Below are 26,575 nucleotides of genomic sequence, written 5' to 3'. Positions count from 1 at the left end.
CCGCAGACAGGGCTCTGCGGACCGCAGGGCTCCACGGCCGTTACCATTGTTCTTCGCGGCTGGGCGACAGGGGAGGGCTCTCACAGACCAGACCTCGCCTTTGCTCTCTCCCTCCGCCTGGTACCCCCCGGCCGCAGCGCGCCTGGGAAGCCGCCCCCGGCGCCCCTCCCCCGACTCCTCGCCGATCTTTCCCGAGGAAGCGAGTCCGCCCCAGAGAGCTCCCGAACGGTGGCCGAAGACGCCCCCGAGCGTTTCCGAAGAATCCCGATCGCTCCCAGTCTCCGGAAAGAGCCGAAGGGGCTTCCCACCCTCGGCCTCCCGAGCCACTCCGAAAAGGCCCGAAGTTTTCCGAGCGGCCGTCCTGCCGGACTGCTGGAGGCGGCCGCAGCGCCATGTTGGATGCTCTGCTCGTTGAGGGAAGAAAATCCGCCGGCATCGCCTGAGCGCCGCTACCGAGAAGGGCGCCGCTTCCCCCGGGGAGGGGGATAAAGACCCCCCGCCGCCGGCCCATGAGGATATTGCCGTGAAAGGTCCGGTCTCTCCGCCTCCTGCCCCCGCCGGGTCCGGCCCCCCCCCTGGGGTCGCGTTGTCACGGAGACCGGCAGCCGGTGGTGCTGGCCCGCGGGGCGGCTGCTGCTGCCGGCGGCGGCGGCGGCAGCGGCGGCGGCGGCGGCGGCGGCGGCGGCGGCGGCGGCGGCGGGCGTGTGTGACCGGCCCGGGCCCCCTCCTCCTCCTCCTCCCAGCCTCCCCCCGGCCCCCTGCTCCCGCCGCCTCCCCGGGTCTGCCCCCATCCCGCCCCCCCGCTGCCCCCGGCCCCTGCACCCCGGCGCGCCCGGTCCCGCTCTGGGGGGGTTGGTGGCTTCGCTTTGCCATGAGTTTACCGCAGAAACCGGCTCTGAAATCAGGCTCAGCGGCTGCAGCAGGAACCGGACCCGGCACCGGAGCGGCGGCGGCGGCGGCGGCGGCAGCGGTACCGCCTCCTCACCCGGCGGCGGCGGCGGCGGCGGCGGCGGCAGCGGCGGCGGCGGCGGCAGCAGCAGCAGCGGCGGCCCCTCCTCACCCGAACATCAGGGCCCTCCAGACCCAGGCGCCCCAACAGTATCCTTTTCACCTTCCTGCCAGCCCTTCGGCTCGCTCCTGCCAGGGTTGGGGGTGTCGGGGACTGTGGCCCCTCCGGGGACTCTCCTGCCCGCAGCCGCTGCCTAGCCGCGGGCAGGGACGCTTCTCCAGCCCACGCACCCGGCCTGGCGCCGGAGCTTTTGGGGGTGCCCTGGCAGCAGCACTGCGGGGAGTGGGGACACCCCCCCCCCCCGACCCTCTGCACTACTGAGCAGACTAGCTCCGTCGGCCTTGCTTCTGCAGCCCTTCCCTTTTGGAGCCGGGGCGGGGTGGGAGACACCGTTTCCCCTCTCTCGCCTTTTCTCTCCCCGTAAACCGACCCCCACCCCCCTTTTTATTAGGCAGAATTTGCTGGTGCCTGTGACCAGCCCTGCAGGGAAGGCTTTTTTTCTGATTGTTGTAAGGACGACACCCTCCTTCTCATCTCCCTTCAGCTCCCCCTGCAGCGGGGCATGGTGGGCTTCCTTGATTATCGTGGTTAATACATAATAAACTTTATTGGTAAATTTCCCGTGTGAAACTAAACTCAGCTCGTTCCAAAGGTAAGTTGGATTTTCAGTTTACGGTGAAATTTTGCAGAAAGCACTCCCTCTGGCTAGTGTTTTTTTTTTTTTTTTAGCGATTGGGAGAGTTGTGATGTGGTTTGTGGTGGAACGCGATCTAAGGAGGAAATGTTACGCCGGACGCTTCCCTGTCTTTGACCTTTTTAAAGGAAGAGGAAGTTAACTGACATTACCCATCACCCCCAAAAGTCTCACTTCTTGGAAGACTGGTGTTAAATGCTGAATATTTTTAAAGGGCTTGAGTTTACTCTTCCTAGGCCTGATATCTGGAGGGTACCGTGGCTCCTGGCTGGAAAGTCTAGTGTTGAATGTGTCTAATTTCATGCTGTTTGCTCGACTGTAGAGTTTTTGGACAGCTTTGATTGAAAACACTTGGTGACGAGGTATTTTAGTTAAAAACCAGCGGGTGAAGGTAAAACGTTGAATTCATGAATTCCACGGAGAATTAGAAAGGCATTATTACCTACCTGAGAGTAGCATTTCATCATATACCCCTCCCCCCAATCTGTTGTATTTATGTAAATCAATAAATAATTATTGGATGTTTAGATGTGTTGTGTTTTTGTATTTGTCTCATCGTGCGTTTGACTTTTAGAGAGAGTAGGGTGTTGGAGCAAGCGAAACTAACTGCTGTGAGGTCCACAGGTTATTTCACAGTCTGTAGTTTGATTCTTGTCTGTATCCATTATTTTGAGAAGGGAAAGGTATCTCCCCTTGTAGAGTCATCTCAGGTCATAGTTTTGGTTTCTGTCAAGTACCATTTTCTCTGTGCTTTGAATATTGTTAGTCCACAAGCAGTGTGGCGCAGGGTAAGATAAATTCTATTCCAGTGTGATGTGTGTACTGATTTCATAATGTTTAACTGCATGATTCTGTTCAATTAAGAGCTGCTCATTGATGAGACTGGTTAGTGATGATGCCTTAGTGTTTGTTGCCCGTGAAAAACCTGGTTAGTTTTGATCAGTGTCCCTAGTTGTTTTACTTTGGGGGGAAGACTGGCTGATACTCCTCCTTCAAGGTAGAATTCAGTATTAGATCTCTGAAAGGTATCTTCACTTAATGCTTTGTGGGTTTAAATTCCTTTTTAATTTCAGGTTTTTTTTGGTCTTGATTGCCCATACTTGGTTAGCGCTCTTAAAGTTTCTATACTGTGCCACCAAGTAAATTATTCTTTACCTCCATCTTGGAGCTGTTTTGGAAATTAAACACATGAAAGGAGGCCTGTAGTTGTGTGTTCTTGACTACAGAGTTATAAGGACCAAGGTGCTGAATATAACAGTGCTGGGTGAGTTTAGTGGTGCTGTTTGGACCCTAAGCGTTTCGAGTGTGCTTTTTCAAATGCATTTCACAAAGGAAGGACTTGTAAAAGCTGTGAGTTGGTTGCAATAAAAGAGAAGCTAGTAATACTGCAACAGTTGTCAAAGGGGATGGATCTAAGATGTAATTTCCAATGGAAATAATTTTTATACTTAAATGTAATATAGGCTACTTGGTTTTATGTGGCTTTTTTTACTTTGCCTCATGTCAGTAAAGGAAGAAAAAGTTTTCTTCTTAATGTATTTCACAGTTCTGTTATCTTTTTTTTTTGCTTTACACATTGAAAGGTTACAATTGCTAAATCCGAAAGCTTGTACGTAAATGAAGTGTAGATTACAGATTTCATTAGAACATGCTAGTGGTGAAATGTTATCCGTGGTAATGGGGAATTGGTTAAAAATGGATTAAAATAGAGTAATTTTGCTTTTCTACACCGAGGGAGTGTGGGGATTTGTATTTGTTTGATAAACGTGTTTATCGTATAAATTGATACACATAGAAGCATTGAGACAGGAGTGCAAAGTTGGAGTTGCCCTTTCCTATGGCTGGATTAACTCTCCAGTTCCTCAGAATGTACGGGTGCAGTTGTGTTTGAATTAATGAGTTTAGATAGCATTTTAAATCTGTAAAAGTATGAGGAGACTTATGTAACAAGATGTCTGTCCTTCATTTGTACGTAGTGTTCAAGTGGCAAATCAGAAATGCTAATTGGAGTTTAAACTAACCTGCTTAAGGTAAGGCGCAGCAGGCTCCTAAGGCCCTGTCAGATAGAGGCCCTTGACTGCCAAGAGGCACGGGTTAGGACCTGTCCTGGGATGGATGGGCCATGGTGGAGGGTGGGTGGGGACGGTGAGGATGAAAGAAGATAAACCCTGATACAGAAAGTGCTAATGGCAAGGCAGAAGTATGCTTAAGAGTTTCTATAATGTAATCCAGTGTGAATAGTTTATGAAATTGGCACTTGGGGATCCTTGCCTTGAGATTTGCTCACCTCACCTTCCCAGTGTGAGGTTCCAGGAGGCTGTACTGAGAATCTCCATGCTGATTCTTAAACTTTTCTGGGTAACAAACAACTTTAACATTTTGATAAAACCTTGTAGACCCTCTCCAGAGAAAATTGTACATGCCTAGAAAATCTTGCTAACATTTTTCAGGGAGTTCTTAGGTCCCTATTAAAAGCCTAGTTCTTTAGATGGAAATTGCTCACCCTTGAGATAATTGAAGATAAATGAGTTTGAATTCAAGTGCCCAAGCAGTTCTGACTTAAACAGAACAATTTTGCAGTCTGTTATGAATACTCAGTGTTCTATTTATATGGAAAGGCTTCAGGATGTAATTTCTCTCAGGGCTGCTGACACTTCTGGGGAGTCTAGTTACTGTTTAGGGGGAGTTGGTTTGGTTAAGAAAATCAGAGCAGTAGGTTCTTTAAAGAAACAATTTGGTAAAGGCCTGTGTGACCCCCAAATGACTTGTGTCCTCAGCTCTTTTGTCTTAGATATGACATACATTAAAAACAAATATTCTCTTTATTTTCGGTACTGTAGTTTTCCCTTTTTTGCATTCTGTGTTGATTTTCAGTTTTATAGGCTGAAACCAGTAACATTTGCTTTCTTCTTTTTTGCCTCTGGAAGTGAAGTCACTCAGTCGTGTTCTACTCTTTGCGACCCCATGGACTGTAGCCTACCAGGCTCCTCCCTTCATGGGATTCTCCAGGCAAGAGTGCTGGAGTGGGTTGCCATTTTCCTTCTCCAGGGGATCTTCCCGACCCAGGGATCAAACCCCGGTCTCCCTCATTCCAGGCAGACGCTTTAACCTCTGAGCCACCAGGGAAGCCCGTAGTGATAACAGTGGTGTTTATTTATTCAGTGCCTACTGTTCTAGGAGCTGTACATATATGATTTTATTTAATTTGCACAAGAACTCTAATATTCTCTTTTTTACTGATGAGGAAACTGAAGTTCAGAGAATTTAAGTAACATTCTCAAGGTCATCTGTCTAGTAGGTAGTGAACTGTGGTTCAGACTGTTGTCCTAAGGCTTATGGACGTCCTTTCTATCTGCTGGGCTATTTCTTACCAAGTGTGTGCGTGGGAGTGATGAAAGCAAGGATGCCCTCCTGTATTTTATATCTAGAGGAAGTCTGTATAAAGTAAAGGATGTCTGTGGAGTAATCTAAAGTGCAGTGATGCTGTACCATGTTTTAATTAGCTCATAGCTACATACCGCTAGACAAGTAGGTGATCTTTACTCATTGAGCCTTAAAGCATAGGAATAGGCCTGCCACATTGATTCAGTGCATGTTTCTGCGTGTTCAGATGTTACCAAGGCATCTCTCAAAATACCTGTATAACTAGCAACTAGAACTGTGTAGCTTATGCAATGGCCAGTAGTCTATTTACTCTTAAGCCCCACCATCAACAAAGATGGATTTGTGCTTTGAGACACAGATCTCCCTCCTCTTATCGGGAGGGAGATAAAGATGGCGATAAAGGAACAAAGTTAGATGGCTGATTCGCATCAGCTCTTGCCTCTGCTGCTGCTGCGCCCTGTACTAGGCTCACTGGTATTTTCCGTCAAACTCGGAGAACTTAAATTACCTAAGGACTGATAAGTTGCATTTTCACATTGGGGTTTCTGATAAGATTTTTACAGAAAGATCTGCTAAAAATGTTTCTGAAAACCGTGTTTTAAATCAGAATAGGGTTGCCACCTTTTAGCTGTTTATATTGGTGCTTTTAAGTGGCAAGTTTAAAAATTGTTCATCCAGCACCTACTGTGTACCCCACTCAGTGCTAGGTCTCGGGTTGAAGTCTTTGCTCTCAAAGAACTTGGTCCAGACAGGTAAACCAGCAGAATACCAGGAAGCAAGTACAATTACTCTGCTGTAAGAGCCTAGCCTGGGGGGAAGGAGGAATTAGGGCTTCATACAAGAATGAAGCTAAATTACAAGGATGAGTAAGAATTACCCAAGGTTTAGAGAGCTTTCTCCTCTGCCAGCTAACTTTTCCCAGTTCCTTTGCTGTTGCTTCTGCATAGAATGTTAGTACTAAATGGATTTCAGGCATGTTTCAGGTTTTTAGCAGTGGCAGAGAAGCTAGAAAGACATACCAGAGAACATGGCAATCAAACACAGTTGCTACAGATTGAAAATATCTTCTACATCATAATATGAGAATATGAGAAGATTCATTCATGTTAATATATCGGATCCTGATTTCTGTGGTTGGTTCTTTCCTAGTCTCCTTCCCAGTCATTCTGTAATATAATATCCCCTGCCCTTCTGATACTAGACTGGCTTGGAAACAGTACCTGCTGGCCTCAAAATATAAGTAGATTTCACTTGGTGTATTGAGACGGTCAGCTGATAGGGAGTTTAAAAAAAAAATCAGGAGTTTAAAAAAAAAATCAGGATTAGAGTTTGGCTTTTCCATTTTAATGTGTTATCTTGGACTGGTCTTGTAACAGCTTTGGGCATCAGTTTCCCTTTCTCTAAAATGAAGAGGTTAGACTAGTTTACTAAGTGATCCTCTTGAATTGTAGTGGCTTTTAATTCTGAAGATTATGGTTTGAGGATTTGTTTTGTTCTTGCAAGTAGATGGGAAGGATTTATAGAGACCTATTAATGGTTTCTTAGTTTGTTTGATGGTCAGTGACACGTTTCTGTGGTGACTTAACTGATACTAGAGGCATTCTAATATGGATCACAGGGAAGGCAGCTTGCTCACATAAGAAGCTGCCTCTGGTTTTTGTCTTGTTAATGTTAGATTTAGCCAAACAGATTGAAATACTTCTGTGACTTTAGTAGTGAAGACTTTATTGTCTGTGGTGGGATGACTTGAGGCTATAAATAAAGTTTTCATGTCTGATGCTGGCTTGCTCTGGGGGATGACCCAGCTAGTTCATTATGAGGTATGAAGGAGAAAGTAAGTTCTGAAATAAACGCCTGTGGTGAGGAACGATCTCTATTTTTACTTTAGGGATGATGCTTTGAGTTAATAGAATAGGAAATGAAGTATTTCCTGATTATTAGGCAGGCGCCTGACTTCAGGCAGTGAATAAACTGCAGCTGGAATTTACATGGATTAAATATTGCAGGATCCTAAGACACTTCTGAATTCTCAGTCGGTTCCTAGTTCTTTGGCTTGCTGCCAGTCAGAAGGAGTTTCTCACTTTCCTATACCCTTAGCTGAAATTGGAGATAGTTTGAGCTATGTAAAGAAACTTGTCAGTTTTTATGATCTTTATTAACTAGTAGTAGTTCTGTACTTTTTTGAGCCCTGTGTGGGTGTTCCCTGACTCTTCTGAGACATTAAGTTTTATCTACAGAGAATGTAAACTCCTTAAAGGCAGAGATTTTTGTTGTTTTTGTTCACTCTTGAGTTGCCAGCACCTATAACAGTGCTTGGCAGGTAGTCGGAAGTCTGTAAATGTTTGTTGAATGAAATGTTAAGTTAGAGTCTAGGAATCAGTTTAAGGTAAGTTTTGAGATAATATAGAGATAATTGTTGACATCACAACAATTCTGGTACTCAAAGCTGCCCTAAAATTGTTTGCACTGATGTGTAATGGAACTGAAAATAGTTCCATAATTTCCTTTGAGATGACATAAACATTGACCCAGTTTGCAAAGCTGTCTAGAGTGGCTGGATTGCGTTTGAAGTATAGATACTGAGAATTAGAGTTTATATAAAGGCCAAGGAGAAAAAAACATAGTCAAACGTTACTGTTAAATTTTTTGTTTTATACTTTTAATAATAATACATCAATTCAGAAAGGTTAAAAAATGTAGAAAAGTAAAAAGTCAACCATAATCTTAGTATATAAAGATGCCCACTGTTTAACATCTTGGTATATTTTTTGTCCTTTTTTCTATGGACTTTAACGGACTTAAAATGTGCCCTTTTTTGTAACATAACTTGTGGTCAAATTACATAGTTTTGTATCTTGCTTATTTTGTTGCTTAACTATCTGCCAACAGAAACTACTTTTTGAACAGTTTTATTCTTCATCAATTTGGAATGAACTATTTTTGTTGCTTTGGAAAGGTTTTCTTGCCAATATTGTTTCACCTTTGGCTTGTAGCTCAGAAGTTATGACTGCTCGTTAGAAAGAGGAGGGCTGAAACTGTTATCAATAAGTCAGACATTTTTGAGTTATTGTGCCTATAATATTTTGCATTATTTATAACATTAAATATATTGATATAACTTCATAGGGGCTTCCCTGGTGGTTCAGAGGTAAGGAATCTGCCTGCCAATGCAGGAGACATGGGCTTGATCCCTGGGTTGAGAAGATCCCCTGGAGTAGGAAATAGCAGCCCACTCCAGTATTCTTGTCTGGTAAATCCCATAGACAGAGGAGCCTAATGGGCTATAGTCCATGGGGTCACAAAAGACTCTGACACGACTTAGCAACTAAACGACATAACTTCACAGATTTCCCCCCCTGTAGTTATTTGCATTTAAAAAATTATTCGTTTGAATCCATCTTCATCCATATATTTAAACATACTTTAAAAAGATGTGAATAGGGTGTTATTTTCATGTGTACATGTATACCTGATTTTCAGAAAATGTTGATATTTATATGGAGTGATTGGAGGGAGGATAAGACCATGTGAGGTCTCACGTAGGGCTCAGAAAGTAAGATGGAAGCATCGAAACAACCAGAATTTTGGAATGACAAGGTGGGAACAACACACCATCACAGTAGAAATAAGTACAGCCAGTTTTGTGCCAGTACAGTATTTTTTACACTAAGAATGGAAAGGACTGAAACTTGTAGATAGGATGGAGAAATGTTAAGAAAGAAAGGGTGAGTGAGATGACTCCCAACTCTTTCTTGGCCCTAGAAAATAGCATATAAGACATAGAATTTGAACTGTAAGATGAATTTTTAAAAAATTAAAAAGTTTAAATTACAGTCAGGGTTTGGTTGGGCAGAGAGGAAAGGATTGTGGTGAGTGGGTCATCCGCATGAATAGAGATTTGGGCTTGAAATAAGTATGGTGTATGCTGGATTATTGCTTTCCTGGTGGCTCAAGTGGTAAAGAATCCGCCTGCCAATGCAGGAGATGTGGGTTTGATCCCTGAGTCAGGAAGATCCCTGGAGAAGGAAATGGCAACCCACTCCCATGTTCTTCCATGGGAAATCACATGGTTAGAGGAGCCTGGTGGGTCACAGTCTGTGGAATCACAAAAGAGTCAGGCATAGCAATAACATGCTGGATTGTTAGGGTCTTGATCAGTATGCTTGGAGTGGAGGATTCTTGTGGTACAATCCTTGAGATAATGGGTCCAGATTCTAGAGGACTTTGAATGAATAAAAGAAAAGGTTAGACATTGTTTGTATAAAAGCATTGATTGTTTTGGTAGTGGAGGGGCACAGTGTTGCTGAGATATAATTTGCCTACACCATACAAGCCACCCATTTAGAGTGGACAATTCAGTGGTTTTTAATTTATTCACATCATTCTACAACCATCACTGCAATAAATTTTAGAATCTTCTCATTACTCTCCAAAGAATTCATTAGAATCTCCAGTACCCCGGTCCCCCACCCCTGCCAACCATAGGCAAGTACTATTAGCCTACAGAGATTTGCCTGGTTTTTGGACATTTTGTATAATGGAATAATATAATAAGTGGTCTTTTGTGAGTGATTTCTCTCTGCATAATTTTTCCATGGTTCAACTATGTTCAAGCATGTTGTAGAACCTTTTTTTTTAATTGTTGGAGAATATTGCAGCTGTCATGTTTTCTTCATCTGTTGATGGACATTTGGGTGGTTGAAACATTTGCTGTTATATATGAGTGTTTTTGTGTGGATGCATGTTTTGATTTTTCTTGAGTAGATACCTAAGACAGTTGTTGGGTTTTATGAGGTAGCTCCGTGTTTAACATCTTGAGGAACTGCCAGACTTTTCTAGAGTGATTAGCATTTTATATTCCTACCAGCAAAATATGAAGCTTCCAATACTTGTCATGTTGTGTCTTTTTGATGACAGGTTCTAGTGGGTATAGAGTAGTGATTCATTGTGGTTTCGATTCGCTTTTCCTTGATGACTGATGCTGTTGTGCATATTTTTTGTGGACTTATTGCGCATTTGTCTTTGGAGAAATGTCTGTTCAAATCCTTTGCCCACTTTTTAACTTAGTGTTTTTTTTTATGATTGAGTTGTAAGAGTTCTTTATATAGTATGGATACAAGTCCCTTTTCAGATACAACATTTACAATGATTTTTTTCCCCATTCAGTGGGTCGGTCACCTTTTTTCACTTTTTACCTTCTTGATGGTGTCCTTTGAAGCCCCAATTTTTAATTTTGATGAAGTCCAGTTTGTCTGTTTCTCTTTTGTCACTTGTGCTTTTGTATTGTGTCTAAGAAGGCTTTGCCTAATTCAGGGTCATGAAGGTTTACATCTTTGTTTCCTTCTAAGTTTATAGTTTTAGTTTTTATACTTAGGTCTCTGAGCCATTCTGAATTTGTATGTATGATGTTAAGTTAAGGGTCTAAGTTTAGTCTGCTTTTGTATATCCAGTTGTTTCAGTACTGTTTGTTTAAAAGACTATTTTATCCTCATTGAATTGTCTTGGCACCCTGTCAAAAACCAGCTGCATTTCTTTTTTATTTATTGGAAAACAGTAGTTTTGAAGATTTATTTGGTTGAGGTGTGCAAGTTGAAATGAGGAACAGGAAAGATCAGGAGAGAAGGAATGGCATCACAGAACTGCTTGTAAAAGCTTTTGTAATCCATTAAATGTTTGAGATTTAGTGAGATGTGCTCATTTTTTATGGCTTATTGAATAAACAGACTTTGACCATTTCTACCTTTTGTATAATGCCTGAAACTATTCAAAAGGAGATTTTGCCTCCTTCTGTTATTAAGGTAATTTCCTATTAGGCAGTGATAATTTTGTAAGAAAGTATGGGCATTTGACTACTTTGCTGTCTTGTCAAGAATTGAAATTGTTAGTTTGTATTTCACATAGAATGTTAGTTCTACCTGATGTGTTTATGTAATTTCCAAGTTAAATTTGATTACTTGTTTATTTCTATCCTCAGGCTATCCTAATGTGTATGTTGTTATAAAGAAACAGAGAAATAACTGCTATCCTTTGTCTAGTAGGATTTTTGTTTTTTTAACTGTTTAGAAAAAGACCACATTAAAGAAGAAACTCTAACCTTTCAGGTCTGATGAAAACAGGGTTTATTTGCTTTAGATGAAGATTTTTCACACAGAGTTTCTTCAGTGACTTGAAATATTACAGTGTGGGAATGGGGTTGTTGATTTTTAAAGATTGTATTGACTTCCCTTGTAGCTCAGCTGGTAAAGAATCCGCCTGCAATGCAGGAGACCTGAGTTCAATCCCTGGGTTGGGAAGATCCCCTGGAGAAGGGAAAGGCTACCCACTCCAGTATTCTGGCCTGGAGAATTCCATGGACTATATAGTCCATGGGGTCACAAAGAATTGGACACGACTGAGCAACTTTCACTTCACTAAGCTTAGCTCTTACTAAATACGGAAAGGAAGAAGGTCTTAATTACCCTATGTGGAATTTTGAGGACCTCAATACCTGGTTAATACTGTTGAGTCTTTGAGGCTAATATGTCATATTCAGCTGATAACTTTTAATATTATGTTGTTGATCTTTTGTGGAACTAATAGAATTTGGAACCGGTCCAACTTTGTGAGGTAACTGCTGTTTGACAAGCAGACAGCAAAGTACTTGACCTTAGCTTATTACCCTGTGTGCTGTGCCTGGGTGAGTGTACTTGAATGTGGTACATTTTAGGCAAGGCAGTGAGAGCTGAATGCTGCTCTGGAAAGTCGGTGATTTTATTCTTGACCTTCTTTAAAAAATCATAATTAAAAAATCTAAGCATGTAAATATGCAGTAGCTTATTTTCACATTACGTAAGTCTCCTTTGGGGGTCTCCTGATTTAACTTTCTGGCCCCTCCCTCAGGGGCATTTGTTCAGAGGCTAAGGGAGATGAGGGTGACTTACCTAAGCATCTGGTTTATGCCAGCTCAAACTGACTTGATAGCTTTAATAGCATGCACACTTTGACCTACTAGTGGGGTAGACAAAGGCCCCATTCCTCCTGTAATGGTCCTGGTGTGCATGGTAAATTGTATGGTCATCCTACCCAGTAACGGGCTTCCCTTGTGCCTCAGCTGTTAAAGAATCTGCCTGCAATGCAGGAGACCTGGGGGTTCGATCCCTGAGTTGGGAAGATCCCCTGGAGAAGGGAAAGGCTACCCACTTTCCTTGGACTGTAAGAGTCCATGGGGTCGCAAAGAGTCAGACACAGCTAAGTGACTTTCACTCACTCACCCAGTAACGATTATGTGGCTTAGAAAATTAAGAGTGTTTATGTTATTTCTAAGTATGTTGCGAAAATGCTTTGTGAGGCAGCAAAACCTTTCATGTCGATTGGTGCAGTAATTTGTATTTGATGTTATAGTTATTACAGAGGTCTTTGGCACTAGCATGTGAACCAAGTAGGAACAAAGTATCGTCAGCTCGCTAAATGAAAAGAACGACCTTAACTTGAGCTAAATTTAGACTTGGAGAAAACCTGCCAAAATAGTAGGGTGTGTCCCCTTATGTCTCTCACCTCCTTCCCCTGCAGTTATGTCTCCCCTAACCAGGTAAAGTGATCAAGAATAGGAAGTTAACTTTGCTACAGTATTTTCAGCTAAGCTCCAGACCTTAATAGAATTTTTACCAATTTTTCCACTATCCTCTTTCTGTTCCAGGATTGCACACTGCATTTAGTAACTACTTTTGCTTAGTGTCCTTTAGTCTGTAATTGTTTCTCTGTTTTTCTTATCTTTCATGACTGATGCCTTTGAAGGTTACCAATCAGATATTTTGTAGAATGTCTGTCAGTTTGGATTTATTTGATGTCTCCTTGTGATCAGAATGAGGTTATGAATTTTGATAAGGATACCAAAATGCACCCTTTCCTGGTGTATCATATCAAGAAGTTCACCTTGTCAGTATGGAATGGTCACTATGAAATGGTTACTTGGTTAGATTGATCTTTCTGCTGTGGAGGTACAGTCTCACCCTTATAGTAAGTATCTTGTGGAAGACTTAGCAAATATTGGTTCTCCTCAGACTTTGGCCCACTAATCTTAGTAACTGGTGGATATTACATGCAACATTTATTAAGTTTGTGGATGCTTAATTGCGACTTTCTAATTCTCTCTTTCCTTCTACATGTATTAATTGTAATTCTGCTGTGAGGAAGAGCGCTCCTCCATTTATTATTATATATTCTATTATATATTTGTATGATCACTGAGTCATGGATATGTATTATCATTATATGTTTTGTTGCTCAGACTATTCCAACCTTGGCCATAAGGAGTTCTTTCAGATTGGCGCCTGTGTTTTTCCACCCAGCTAGCAGCCTTTTTTTTTTTTTTTTTTGGCTGTGTTGTGCATCTCGTGGTATCTTAGTTCCCCACCAGGAAATTGACCCCAGGCCCCTGCCAGCGAAAGTACAGAGTCTTACCCACTGGACTGCCAGGGAATTCACCCCCTCCCCCCGTTTTAAAAGCATTTCTTTACTTTTTGCCAGCACAAGATGTTTCAGATTCATATTGTATTTTCCCTGCCTCATTGCTACAATCAGCCATTTCTCCAAGAAATCTGAGTCTTCTTATTGAAGAATGGTGTTAGTGACCAAGCTCTAGGCCTAGTTGTGTTCAGTGTTACTAGAATGTCCTTGCTTCTGGGCCCTTTCAGCAGACATTAGGGAATATATGTATACTAACCCCCTTACATACATGTATCTGTATTTCTGAATTTATATATACATTCGAGTTCCACTGTAGTGCCTCCCAGTTTGTTTTAACATTCCCCTTTCCCTTGTTTATTAAATATCTCTAGTAATGAGAAACCTGGCTCTCCATATCTGTAATCTTCTCACTTCATTGTACACATAAAAGAGCTTGAGAATTCCTAACACTTTTCTTCTACTTTTGGTTTTGATTGTTTGTTTTGAGTATGTGAAACATTACTCTGATTCCAAGAGTCAGAATTATATTAAAAAAAAGAGAGATGAAAAATACACTCAGAGAAGTATTACTCCCCCTACCTGTGCTGCCCAGTGTCTGTTTTCCCCTTCTTTTTTTGAAAATTAATCTCCTGTCTCGTTTCTTTTCCATTTGTGTTTGACTGTACTGGGTCTCCGGGCCTCATCGGGCTCTCTGGTTGCGGTGATTGAGGGCTGCTCGCCGGCTGTGGTGGGAGGGCTTCTTGTTGCAGTGGCTTCTCTTGCTGCAGGGCGCAGGCTCGAGGGCTCGGAGGCCTCAGTTGTTGTGTCTTAGGGACTCCAGTGGCTGTGGCACATGGGCTTCGCTGCTCCACGGCGTGTGGAATCTTCCTGGACTAGGGGTCAAACCTGTGCCCCCTGCCTTGGCAGGAGGTGTCTTAACCACTGGACCACCAAGGAAGTCCTGTTTCCCCCTTCTTTTCCGCCTATACTTGGGGGTAACCTATTTCTTAATTTCTGGTTTATCTTTTCTGTATTTCTTTTACAAACACCTGTGTATTTTCTTCTCTCTCTTTTCTTACATGAAGGTAGCCATGTTGTCATGGTGAATCCCATAATCTCCTTGAGTTCCAGTTTTCTCATCTTTAAAATGAGGAAAATCATACCTCTCTCCTTTTCAAAGGGTTTTTGATGCTGATTTGAGATAATGAAAGAGAAAATGCTTTCTAAACTTTATGATGGCCTTTATAAGGCAACAAGCAGTGTTAGTGGTTTCTGTCCAGGGAAAGGACTTGACTTATTTGACCTTGTAACACAGTATCCGAAGCTTTTGTTACTGTGAAACAGTTTGGGAATTAAAACAAAATGTTTTTGTTGTTCTAGTGTTTCAGTATTCATTATTATTATTATTATTATTATTATTTTTTTTTACCAATTTTCAGTCTGGCTTTAGGTTATCACGGTGTATCATGTGTAATTATTTAGTTTTATTTTTGAGTTTGACGAGCATCTGAATTCCCCAGCAGTCATGTTTTTAATTTATATTAAAACTTGGTCAGATTTTAAAAGTATTCCTTCTATTAGCAGAGTAGTTAAAAGAAGGAAATGTGTACAGCTTTTTGTTATTGTTCTTGTCTTGTTTTGCTCCCAGAGATGTGAATTTGAAGGGCTTTTTATGTTTACGTTCTATTGGGAACTGCAGGTCCAGTGTCTTTACTTCATATCTGACAATTTGATTTAGTCAGATGTATGTATTTCACATTCTTTGAGTTTGCCTAAGAGTAAATTCTTTTGATGAGATTTGAAGTCAGAGATGTACTCTGCTTACCCCTGTAGAACCCATGGGCAAACCACCTGCCTTGTTTTCTGTTGTTAAATTTTGAATGCCAGGTCCGGTGAATTGTTTTACTTGAAGGAACTTAACCGAAATAGAATTTAGTCATTAAATGTTGCAGTTTATATGCCGTTTTAAAATAACAACCCCCTTTCTTCAGTTAACCGTATATTCATCACAGAGTCTAGGTACAAAAAGTAAGTCTCCACATGCTTTCATTGAAATTAGGGCTTTGGTCTATTCATAATAGTGCTGTGTATGAAAATGCCTGTCAGTGATAAGGACAATTGTGAGAAGCTGCCAACTGGCAGGTGGCAGAATAGCCTTCACAAACTTACTGCTGGTCACTCTTCCTAGTTTTTCTCAGAGTATTTGGAGAGGCAAGTCATTTTTCTTTTGTATTCCAGAAACATGTTTGTGAAAGTAGCTTAGCTGCTGTTCAACAGAAGGCTCCACTCAGTGGAAGAGGGCACCTGGTAATGGCAGGTTAGGGTGCTCAAGGGAGAAGGAAAGAACTGCCGGGATCTGGAGAAAAGCCTGTGAGGCAGAACAGGAAAGGGCAGTGTTGGTCACTGTTTCGATACCACAGATGAAGCTAACAGTCCCTGAAGCTTAGTAGGCACAGCAGTTATTATTAAGTGAACAAGGAGCAAGTTTTTTGAAATAATAGTATGTGCTAACTGGTGAAGGAGGTATAAAACAAACCCGAGGTTTGTGCTTTCTGCCTCTTACATACTCTAGTCAAACAGTTAAAAATTTAAGGTGCTTTCTGAATGGAGGTAAGGAGGTCAGAGGCCTGACGATGGGTGAGGACTAGAGGAATAGGAAGCAGGACTTGGGTAGGCAAAAGGGGAAGGGCATATTGGGAGGAGTGACCGAAGACAGTTGGGGAGGATGCATTTACAGCAGATAGGAAATGGCGCATGTTGTGCTTGGGCTACTCAGAGAGCTGCTTGACTGAAACAGAAGACAGTGAATGTGCAGTGTAACAATCTGTACTTTTATCTTGTAGCAGGTGGAGGTTTTAGAAGACTATTAACATGTTTGGTCATTCAGTTTAGTTCAGTTTAGTCGCTCAGTCGTGTCCGACTCTTTGCGACCCCATGAATCGCAGCACATCAGGCCTCCCTGTCCATCACCAACTCCTGGATTTCTCTCAAACTCACGTGCATCGAGTCGGTCATGCCATCCAGCCATCTCATCCTCTGTCGTCCCCTTCTCCTCCTGCCCCCAATCCCTCCCAGCATCAGAGTCTTTTTCCAATGAGTCAACTCTTCGCATCAGGTGGCCAAAGTACTGGAGCCTCAGCTTTAGCATCAATGCTTGGAATGAACACCCAGGACTAATCTCCTTTAGAATGGACTGGTTGGATCTCCTTGCAGTCCAAGGGACTCTCAAGAGTCTTCTCCAGCACCACGGTTCAAAAGCATCAGTTCTTCGGTGCTCAGCTTTCTTCACAGTCCAACTCTCACATCCATACACGACCACGGGAAAAACCATAGCCTTGACTAGACGGACTTTTGTTGGCAAAGTAATGTCTCTGCTTTTTAATATGCCATCTATATTGGTCATAACTTTCCTAACAAGGAGTAAGCGTCTTTTAATTTCATGGCTGCAATCACCATCTGTAGTGATTTTGGAACCCCCCAAAAAAGAGTCTGACACTGTTTCCATTGTTTCCCCTTCTATTTCCCATGAAGTGATGGGACCAACCAGATGCCATGATCTTCATTTTCTGAATGCTGAGCTTTAAGCTAGCTGTTTCCCTCTCCTCTTTCACTTTCATCAAGAGGCTTTTTAGTTCCTCTTCACTTTCTGCCATAAGGGTGGTGTCATCTGCACATTTGAGGTTATTGATATTTCTCCCGGCGATCTTGAGTCCAACTTGTGCTTCTTCCAGTCCAGCGTTTCTCATGATGTACTCTGTATAGAAGTTAAATAAGCAGGGTGACAATATACAGTTCCTTTTCCTATTTGGAACCAGTCTGTTGTTCTATGTCCAGTTCTAACTGTTGCTTCCTGACCTGCATACAGGTTTCTCAAGGGGGCAGGTCAGATGGTCTGTTACAAGAATGTAAAGACTGTGCTGAATGGGTTGAGATAGACAGGAGGCATGGAGATTGTATGCTGGGTCCATTAGAGACTTTTCCAGGGTTTTTCTGCTGTACATCCAGGCTAGAGGGAAGTGAAAAGGAAAGGATGATTATATCATCCTTTTTTTTTCTGCGGTTTTTTGCAAGCACCGAGGAGGAGATCACTTGACTTAAGAGGGTAGGGTGGGAGAGAGTTGGGAGAAATGAGGGAAGAGGCTTCCTGGAGAAAGGGATATTTCTAAACTTAAGCTGGAAGGATGAATGAGCCATATGAAGGATAATGGTAGGACAAGGAGTATTTCAGCCAGGAATTAGCATATGGAGAGACTCAGGACAGTGACAAATGGCTTGTTTATCATTGCTGAGACAACAGTTGGGAGGGGAGAAATGGATAATCAGAGGCCGCAGAAAAGGCCATATATGCCATATTAGTGGTGGTGGTCTCGTCGCTAAGTGGTGTCCAACTCTTTGCAGCCCCATGGATTGTAGCACATTAGGCTCCTCTGTCTGGATTTCACCCGGGTGACCGCGAGGAGCCATCAGAGCTGTAAGCTGGGGAATGATGTGGCCAGACTGTGTTTTAGAAGCGTCATTCTGGAAGGTTGTTATGAGGGAGGACCAGATTGTCTAAGTTTAGTAAACAGTTAAAATCCAAGGTTGATAATGTGAGTTACAATTTTTACTTGGGACTTTTAAGATAGATTGTATATACTTTTCCTAAGGATGATTTTCAGTTTGTTTACTTTTTTTGTCTGCAGTTTTTCAGATTTATGAACTATATATAGATATGTTTGTTCAAGAGGCTTGGAGCTAGGCAAATTTCCACGGTTGTTCCCCAACCTGCACTTAAAGATCACTTGTACTTCATTTTAAAAAACATGTATAGTTATAGTTCTAATTTAAATTTCAGGCTTTGTTTACAGTTAGTGCATGGTTAGTAACAGGTTCATAGCAGATAGCTTGCCAGTTTATAGTTTAAAAGCCGTATTGTCTTGGTACTTAAGTAAAGGCTTTTCTTTACTTAATAGTGAAAGTACATGCTGGTTAGCTAACAGGGCATCTTTTGTCATAGATACATCTATGTATTGCATATATTTATATTTCCTTGTTAGTTCACCTTGGAATTTGATATATTAGGTTAATTTGACTGCCTTAGAAATGAAAAGGAAATTATTATGGTGTAACGCCTAGATGGGACTTCCCAGGTGGCTCAGTGGTAAAGAATCCACCTGCCAGTGTAGGAGACACAGGGGACATGTGGGTTTGATTCCTGGGTCAGGAAGATCTGCTGAAGGAGGAAATGGCAACCCATTCCAGTATTTTCGTTACGAGCAGTTGGACATGGCTGAGCGACTGTGTGTGTGCACACGCGCATGTACGCATACAGTGCCTGGATAAGCCATTGGATGTGAATCCAGAAAGCAATTAGGAGTTGTTTCAGTCCAGTACTTTACTGGAAATTACAACTTTGAAAAATATACTTGGAGGGGATCCTTCTTACGACAGAAAGATTCTCAAAGGTGAAACACCTTTGGTTCTGAGAAGTGAAACTGAATTGAACCAGAACTGGAGAAGGTAATTCCGTTGAGTTTCAGGTTATTTGGCTTCTCTGACTCCAAAAAAAGATTAGTAATTCATATTTTATCCACTTGTTTTCAGTTCCTCTGAATAAGCACTGAAGAATGCTCTAGTTAACTATATGATGTGGTTAACTCTTATTTTTTTAATTGGAAGCACATTTTCTTATGTTTGAACATGTATCACAGTAGTAGTCTAATGGGTTATTATGATCAGAGACACTCCTAGTTGCAAGAATGGTTTTGGAATGCTCTTTTAGACACTTATATTATTTTTGCTTTGAGAAAAGAGATTGTTCACTGTGCTTTAGGAGCTGGTAGCTAAGTTTGATGCTTCTTAGCCCTTAACTAAGAAAAATGGAGGTTGGACAATAGATGGTTTTCTAGGCCTGTGAAACCCAACAGCATGTTGAGCAGCGTAAACAATGGCAGCTGTCTTTTGCTGGCTTGTCTGTTGTTTGAAGTGTAATGAAACTGCTTCTCACAAATGGCTTCACCTGCTGACTCATCTTCCAACCCCTACGAACCATAGGGTCCAGCATTATTTAATGCTGGCATTGAGAATAAAAAGAATCCAAGTCTTAGAATGTGAGGGTAGGATTGGATCATGGAAATCTTTTAACTTAGCCCCTTCTCAGATGGCCTCAACTAAAGAAAGGTCATGATGGTGGATGCCATATTTAATAGCTGTACGAATTAGTAATACTGCTATTCAGAGTGCTGTTAGGGTCTTCTTGAATGACTGAGGACTCTTTTCTGTATAGACATCCTTGAGATGTTTTTTAGCTTTTTTTTAAAAAAACACTTTATTTTGAAAGTGGTTGTAAGTCACTGGTACAGGGGCAGCACATGTTTAGTCCCTGTTGTACACAGTAGGAGAACTGTGGGGAGAAGTAAAATGAAAGATGATGCTGTGAAAAACTTCCAATCGAATCAGAAAATAGATATGAGACGGGGTGGGAAATATTTAGGAGTCAACCTGTTAATGAGTGAATAATCTGAGTCACCTGATACCGACTGTGTGAAAGAAGCTTTTATAAATTTGTGTGAGCTCTTAGAGCGGTGGATGCAAAAAAATCTGTTGCGGAAGTGAAAACTCCCCATATATTTTAATTCTAAAGATTGGAAACTATGTTCCAAGAAGCTGACTCAGAATTTCCCCAGAAAACAGTGAAACCAGTGACTTAAAATGGTGGTTCTCAGATTTTTTTCCTCCCCTGTACATTGTTAAATATTATTGAGGACATTCTTAAATATTTTTGAGGACCTCAGAGAGCTTTTCTAATGTGGGCTATGTCTGTTGATATTTGTAATATTAGACAATAAAGAAAACTTAACCACTTAAAAAAAAGGACAAATCCATTATGGATTAACTTAGTTTGAAAAATGAAAAATAACCATTTTTCAAAACAAAAATTAGAAGAGTAGCATTTTATATTTTTGCAAATCTCTTTAATGTATAGTGGCATAGAATATAACTATTATCTGCTTCTGCATTCATTCTGCTATACAGCATTTTATTTGAAGGAGCTTGGAAAGGAGTATTTTAATGTCTTTCTCAGATAATTATGGATATTCTTTATTATTATATCGAAACTTGACAGTGGTAGTTTCTCAAAGGTTAATTTCAGTTTGGAACCTGAAACCATGTCCATGAACTTTCGATGCACTTAAATCCATTGGTTTGTATTGTACTTTGAATGGATCTTTTACCCAAGCATGATTTTGTAACATCATGCATTGGTTGTCTGGAAGAAAGTAGTTCAGTAAGTTATGCAGATTTTTCAGATGTTGATGTATTTCATTATACAGTATTTGGGAAGCTTTTGAGCTCACGGTGGTAGATACCAACTCACCTGTGACTTGTGAAGTGTGGAAAGGTTATTGAAATTGCATTAGAAACCAGTCTTTGGGTTATAGGGAAATGGATGTCATTTTCATGAAGAAGCTTCATGTTGATGGCCCTGAAAATGAGGCATTTTATTATCCCTGTTCGTTTTCCTGGTGTTAGCAGGTTTGACTCATTCATTTACGGAATACAGAACTCGAAATAGTTGCCCTTTTCAAATAGATTTGTTAACCTGGAGGAATTTCTGTGATGGAATGTGCAGGTGTACTTCTGAGCATTGCTGCTGTAGGTGTTTAGTTTCCTGTCAAAGATCTGGGAGTCTTTAGGATCTCTTCCAAGCCTTTTTATTTCCTCATCCTCAAACAGTGTCCATTTAGAGTCCTGGGTCCTGGATCAGTTCATTTTTTTTTAAAGTGATGTCTAATGCCACAACTAGAATTTCTTTTAAAACTCCATTTATTTTATTTTGTTTATTTTTAGCTGTTGCTGGGCCCTCGTTGCTGCATGGGCTTTCTCTGATTGTGGTGAGTGGGGCCGACCCTGGTTGCGGTGCGTGGGCTTCTCGCTGCAGTGGCTTCCCTTGTTGCGGAGCACAGGCTCTGGGCACGTGGGCTTCAGTAGTTGGTGGCACTACGGGCTCAGTCGTCGTGGCTCCCGGGCTCTAGAGCAGAGGCTCAGGAGTTGCGGCACCGGGCTTTGTTGCTCCTTGGCATGTGGGATCTTCCCAGATCAGGGGTCGAGCCCGTGTCTTCACATTGACAAGTGGATGTTTTCCCACTGAGCCACCAGGGAAGCCCCTGGATCAGTTTTACCTCACAGAATTGCTTTTATTTCTTCCCAGGCTCTGCCGCTGTCTTCCTTTAAACTTATTCTCTTTCACTAAATAGGTATCTAGGGTGAGACAGAGACTAAAATGAATCTCTTTTCCAAGTGGGTGGATGAGACAGCCTGGCCTAGGATTTTGCTTCTTGTGCCCCTTGGTGATAAACAGAAATTGGGCTGTTGTATTAAACTTTGTTAAGGTTCTAAGGAATTGCTTCAACATTATATCCAAGGATTACTTTGAAATCAGCCTAGGTTTTTTTTTTTATATCATCTGCCTTTTACAGTATTGTACTTTGAAATCCAGTGTTCAAATAAAATTCTGATTGTTATCATGTCATCATTTATAATAGCAAACCTTTTGAAACATTCTAAAGGCCTAGTAACAGAGTTCTGGGCAAATTCTGGGCTCAGTATGCATTGAAATACCGTGTAACCCTTAAAAATCTTGCAGAACACTTACTGAGATAACAGTATCCACATTTATTCTATGGAAGCCTGTTTAAAATAGCATGTGTGATCTAATTTTATCTTTAAAATATATTGAAAAGGTTCTTGCTTATACAGTGGTGTTCATAGGGCTATTTCTGGTTGCTGTTGAAATTGGGTGACTTTCATTTTATTTTCTCTGCTAAGTCATTTTTGTTTATGTTAACCGTGTATCACTTTTATAATCAGAAAAGTAAAGCAGTTTCTGTTTTGAAAAATGAAACTTAGCTAAAATGTGACTCCTTGCAAGTTCCTCAGTTCAGCAAAGACATCATATTAAGAGCATGAAGAGGATTTAAAATACATTTGTAAATTTTCAAGCGGGAATCAAGGGAGAGAGGGAGCTTTTTTAAAATTATTAAGTAAAAACTTGTGAATTATGTTCTTTAAACCTTCTGATTAAATTGATCTTTGCCATAATAGCAATACTTGTGCTGATCTTCCTGAATTTGTCTTCATGACACCAAGAGAAGCGATTTAAAGTGTTTTAAGAGATATCATTGGGGGGAAAAAAAGCCTTATTTTTAATGATGTGGCAGATTAGGGCAACGCTTTTTACCGATACCTCTTATTTATTATGGAGTTTCCTTTTTAGAGTCCTTAGCCATCTTGTCCTCGCTGTCCTGGCTTTCATCTGAGGCTGCAGCAGGGCTGAGCCAGGAATGGCTGCTGCTGCAGCGTGGGCAGGCAGGGCCTAGGCCTGGGCTGCGGGGACTCGTGCGACGGAGCAGGAGAAGCCTGCTCGAGGTCGGGACTCTCGTAAAGCTTGTCGCCAAGAGGGTTGGGCTTTTCTCATGGAGGAGATAACACATTGCAGATGCTGCTGTGGAGAGGGAATGCCACTGTGCATTGGGATTTGCCGCCTTAGCAGGGGAACCACCCATTCTCTGCAGGGGTGAGAAATCTTAGCATATGCTGTCGTTTTGCCCAGCAGGACTGGCCATTTTTAAAAAGCAACAAGGCTTACCTGTTGGTTTCAGTTGATGACTGAGAAGTGTCCAGAATGATGGTGATTTCTGGCTCGGTGGATAAATTTACTAAACGAGTAGCTTTTCCCTCAGAGACATAGTGGGCGGCGTAGAGTAGGGGATTAAAATGGTCTGTCCACATGTGATGTGCAGCTTGTGTGAGGAACATTGTATCACGTCAAAAGTAAATCTCAGATATTGGGTGAGAGATGGGCAGTGGTTTGAAGAAGTGAAGTTGCTGTGTGTGCTGCTCAGGCTGCTTCCTAGAGGGAATTTTCACTGCCATTTGGATGGGGCGTGTTTGTGCCTGAGGTCCTGTCCTTTCTGTCTGTGACTGGAGGCGGACATGGTGTAGGATCTCTAGGAGAGGCTGCTTAACAATCAGGAAGATACCCTATATCCCCTATGTCTGGATGAGTAACACAGAACTTCACTCACTTTTCTTTTAATATGATGAAGAGAAAAGGCTTTAAAAAAACCCAAAAAAACTCCTGCAGAAAAGCCATTTATGATCATTGTAAAAATCACAGGAAAAAAAGAAAAATTAACTTGCGACATTACCACCCATAGATAAAAGTGTTAGCATTTTTACATATATTTCCTTGGAAGAATTTTTAAAATGTATGTATATATTTGTACATGTATTGGCATATATATGTTTATGTGCATATACTCATATTTGCATAGCTTCAGATCATGCTGTGAACATTTATTTCACAGTATGAAATAGTATACTATTTTAATATATTGATATGTTCCTGTCTCAATAAAGATTTTGAAAGGATTTCCTTAATGGTTTTATAAAATTTCTGTATATCGCTGTACCACATATACTTAAAACACATTCCTTATCACTGGATTATTCAGTTAACAATTTTGTCATTAAATGCTGAGACTAATATCTTTGTGTGTAATGTTTTTCAATATTTCAGATATTTTTTTTGATAAAGTAAAATTTACTGGATCAGCAGGTGTGAACATTGCTGTATTTTTACCAGTATTATATATTCTAATCTTTTAATTTTTGTAAATTTGATAGGTAAAAATTATATAGTTTTAATTTGCATTCTAGACTATTTTTAAGATTTCATTTTCTCCCATGCTTATTAACTTTTATTTATTGCTTTGAAAATTACCTGTTTATGGCCTAGTTTCATGTCTTGATTGAGATCTTAGTTTCAAAACTTAGATAATACATGTCTGTTGTATAAAGAATACAAATTATATTGACTTAAACATCTGTATTATAAGTTTAAAAATGTGAAAAACCTTCCATTTCCATTGTTAGAGGCTGTCACAGTTGAGGATTCAACCCTGTCTCTCCTTACTGATCTTTTTGTATGCATTTACAAGTTGAGAGAAAGAGGAAGTGGAAAAGGGAGGAGGGTCAGGGAGAGGGAGAGAGGTGGAAGTTTTTAGAGGATGGACTCTGGAGCTGGACTCTGGTTTGCATCCTAACTGCTGGAAATGTGAAGTGAGACCTGGAGTCCCGTAGGTGATAGTCCCAGCTCCCATGATTTAATGTCCGTTTACCTTGGGAAAGCAGTGAAACCTTTTTGTTCCCCAGTGTCCTCATGTAGGGAGAAGGAAATGGCAGCCCACTCCACTATTCTTGCCTGGAGAATCCCATGGATAGAGGAACCTGGTGGGCCACAGCCCATGGGGCTGTAGAGTCGGACACAGCTAAAGCCACGCGGCTCGCACATCCTCATGTGTAAAGGCTAATTATAGACTCTAGTGCCCAAGATTGTTGTGAGGGTTAAATAGTTGTGCATGTAAAGTGCTTAACATGGTACCTAGCACCTAGTGTTACGTAGTCACAAATAGCTATTATTATTTTTGTATTATCGGCGTTTGTATGTTTAACAGGATCTCAGGTGGCACAGTGGTAAAGAATTTGCCTACCAATGCAAGAGATGCGGGTTCCATCGGTGGGTTGGGAAGATTCCCTTGGAGTAGTAGGAAATGGCAACCTACTCCCAGTATTCTTACCTGGAAAATTCCATGGACCTAGGAGCCTGATGGGCTACAGTCTGTTGGGTAACAAAAAGTCTGACATGACTGAGTGACTGAGCATATATTGTTAAACAAGATTATAAGTGTGATTATAGTTCACATGCTTCATAATTGCTTTGTTATGTTTCTTATAAATCTTGCCCATGTTGATACTTACAGATTGTTCTGTGCCTGCTCAGTCGCTTAGTCATGTTTGACTCTACGACACCATGGACTGTAGCCTACGAGGCTTCTCTGTCCATGAGATTATCCTGGCAAGAGTACTGGAATGAACTGCGATTTCCTACTGCAGGTTGTCTTCCTGACACAGGGATTGAACCAGTGTCTCTTGCGTCTGCTCCATCAGCAGGCTGACTCTTTACCACTAGTGCCACCTGGGAAGCCCAGGGTTTTTTGGTGTGTGTGTATCAGAATCTGTAGTGGATATCCTTGTCCATATGGGTGAGCATTTAACTTAGATGGAAATCCTATAAATAGAATTGCTGAACTGGCGAGTATGTAAATAATAAATGCCTGGCACGTTTTTACTGTCTAAGAATTTTCTGGTTTTGCTCCTTTTTGGTGTGCGGCAGTTGCGTCTTACTTACGATTGCAGTGTTACCTTGAATCCTTTCATAGCTACTTGTTTTCTCTTGCCTGCACCATCTCTCCCCCTTCAGGATTGGTTCTGTTTATTGCTCTTGGTTCTTTACTTTCTTCATGTCTGGTGATTGTTGGTCCATTCATATTTATAAATGAAAGATGAGGTAGAATTGTATAGTTGGCAGATGGATTCCCTGCAGTTGAGTAATAGTCCTCAAATGTTGTCTTTAAGTATTGTGAGTGGGATCTGATGCCAAGGACATTTTCCTGTATTTGGGCATTCATTTTCTCTTGGAATATTTTTAAAGAAATGTATTACTAATAAAAGTGGACTAATATTGCTATTAAAAATTGCTAATTAATAGAAGCATATTGCTAATAAAAATTCCACTAATAAAAGTGGAATTGGCAGAATAAACCTGTTAATTCATGTTGACAGATTTGCAGTGAGTCAGCATTTTATATATTTGCGCACTGTCTGTGTTTTGTGAAGTTCCTCATGCACAGTATTTTTCAGATATATTGTAGTTATGATTTTGGACTCATATATTCTCACAAATAGATACTGTGGAAGTGGAGATCCTAAAATTTCTAAACATATCCATCTCTGTAGGGAATTTGCTAGTTTTTTGGAGAATTCAGGTGTATTTTTACATATCCATTATTGATTTGTAGTAGTACTTTCTAGACTTTCTTGTTGAAATGAAAAACTCCTGTGACTTTATTTTTCTCATAGTCAAGTCCTCATCTAATAAACCATTTTAACATTTAATGATAAAATCACTTTTCTGATTTGTATAACTGTTAAAACTATATAATAACCTTTCATTTACTGTA

At 41.1% G+C, this 26,575-nt stretch overlaps 1 protein-coding gene across 1 annotated transcript in view; it reads left to right on the top strand.

The window, feature by feature from the left end:
- The window catches only part of EIF4G3 (eukaryotic translation initiation factor 4 gamma 3), a 354,292-nt gene continuing 328,140 nt past the window's right edge, over positions 424 to 26,575 (top strand). Inside the window, exons 1-2 of the mRNA XM_018055176.1 lie at positions 424 to 530; positions 906 to 1,098. The gene's annotated coding sequence lies outside the window, so the exon portion shown is untranslated. The remainder of the gene's footprint in view (positions 531 to 905; positions 1,099 to 26,575) is intronic.

The sequence above is a fragment of the Capra hircus genome, chromosome 2, assembly GCF_001704415.2.
Source record: "Capra hircus breed San Clemente chromosome 2, ASM170441v1, whole genome shotgun sequence".
Lineage (NCBI taxonomy): Eukaryota > Metazoa > Chordata > Mammalia > Artiodactyla > Bovidae > Capra > Capra hircus.
This window is presented reverse-complemented; position numbering and strand designations above follow the sequence as displayed.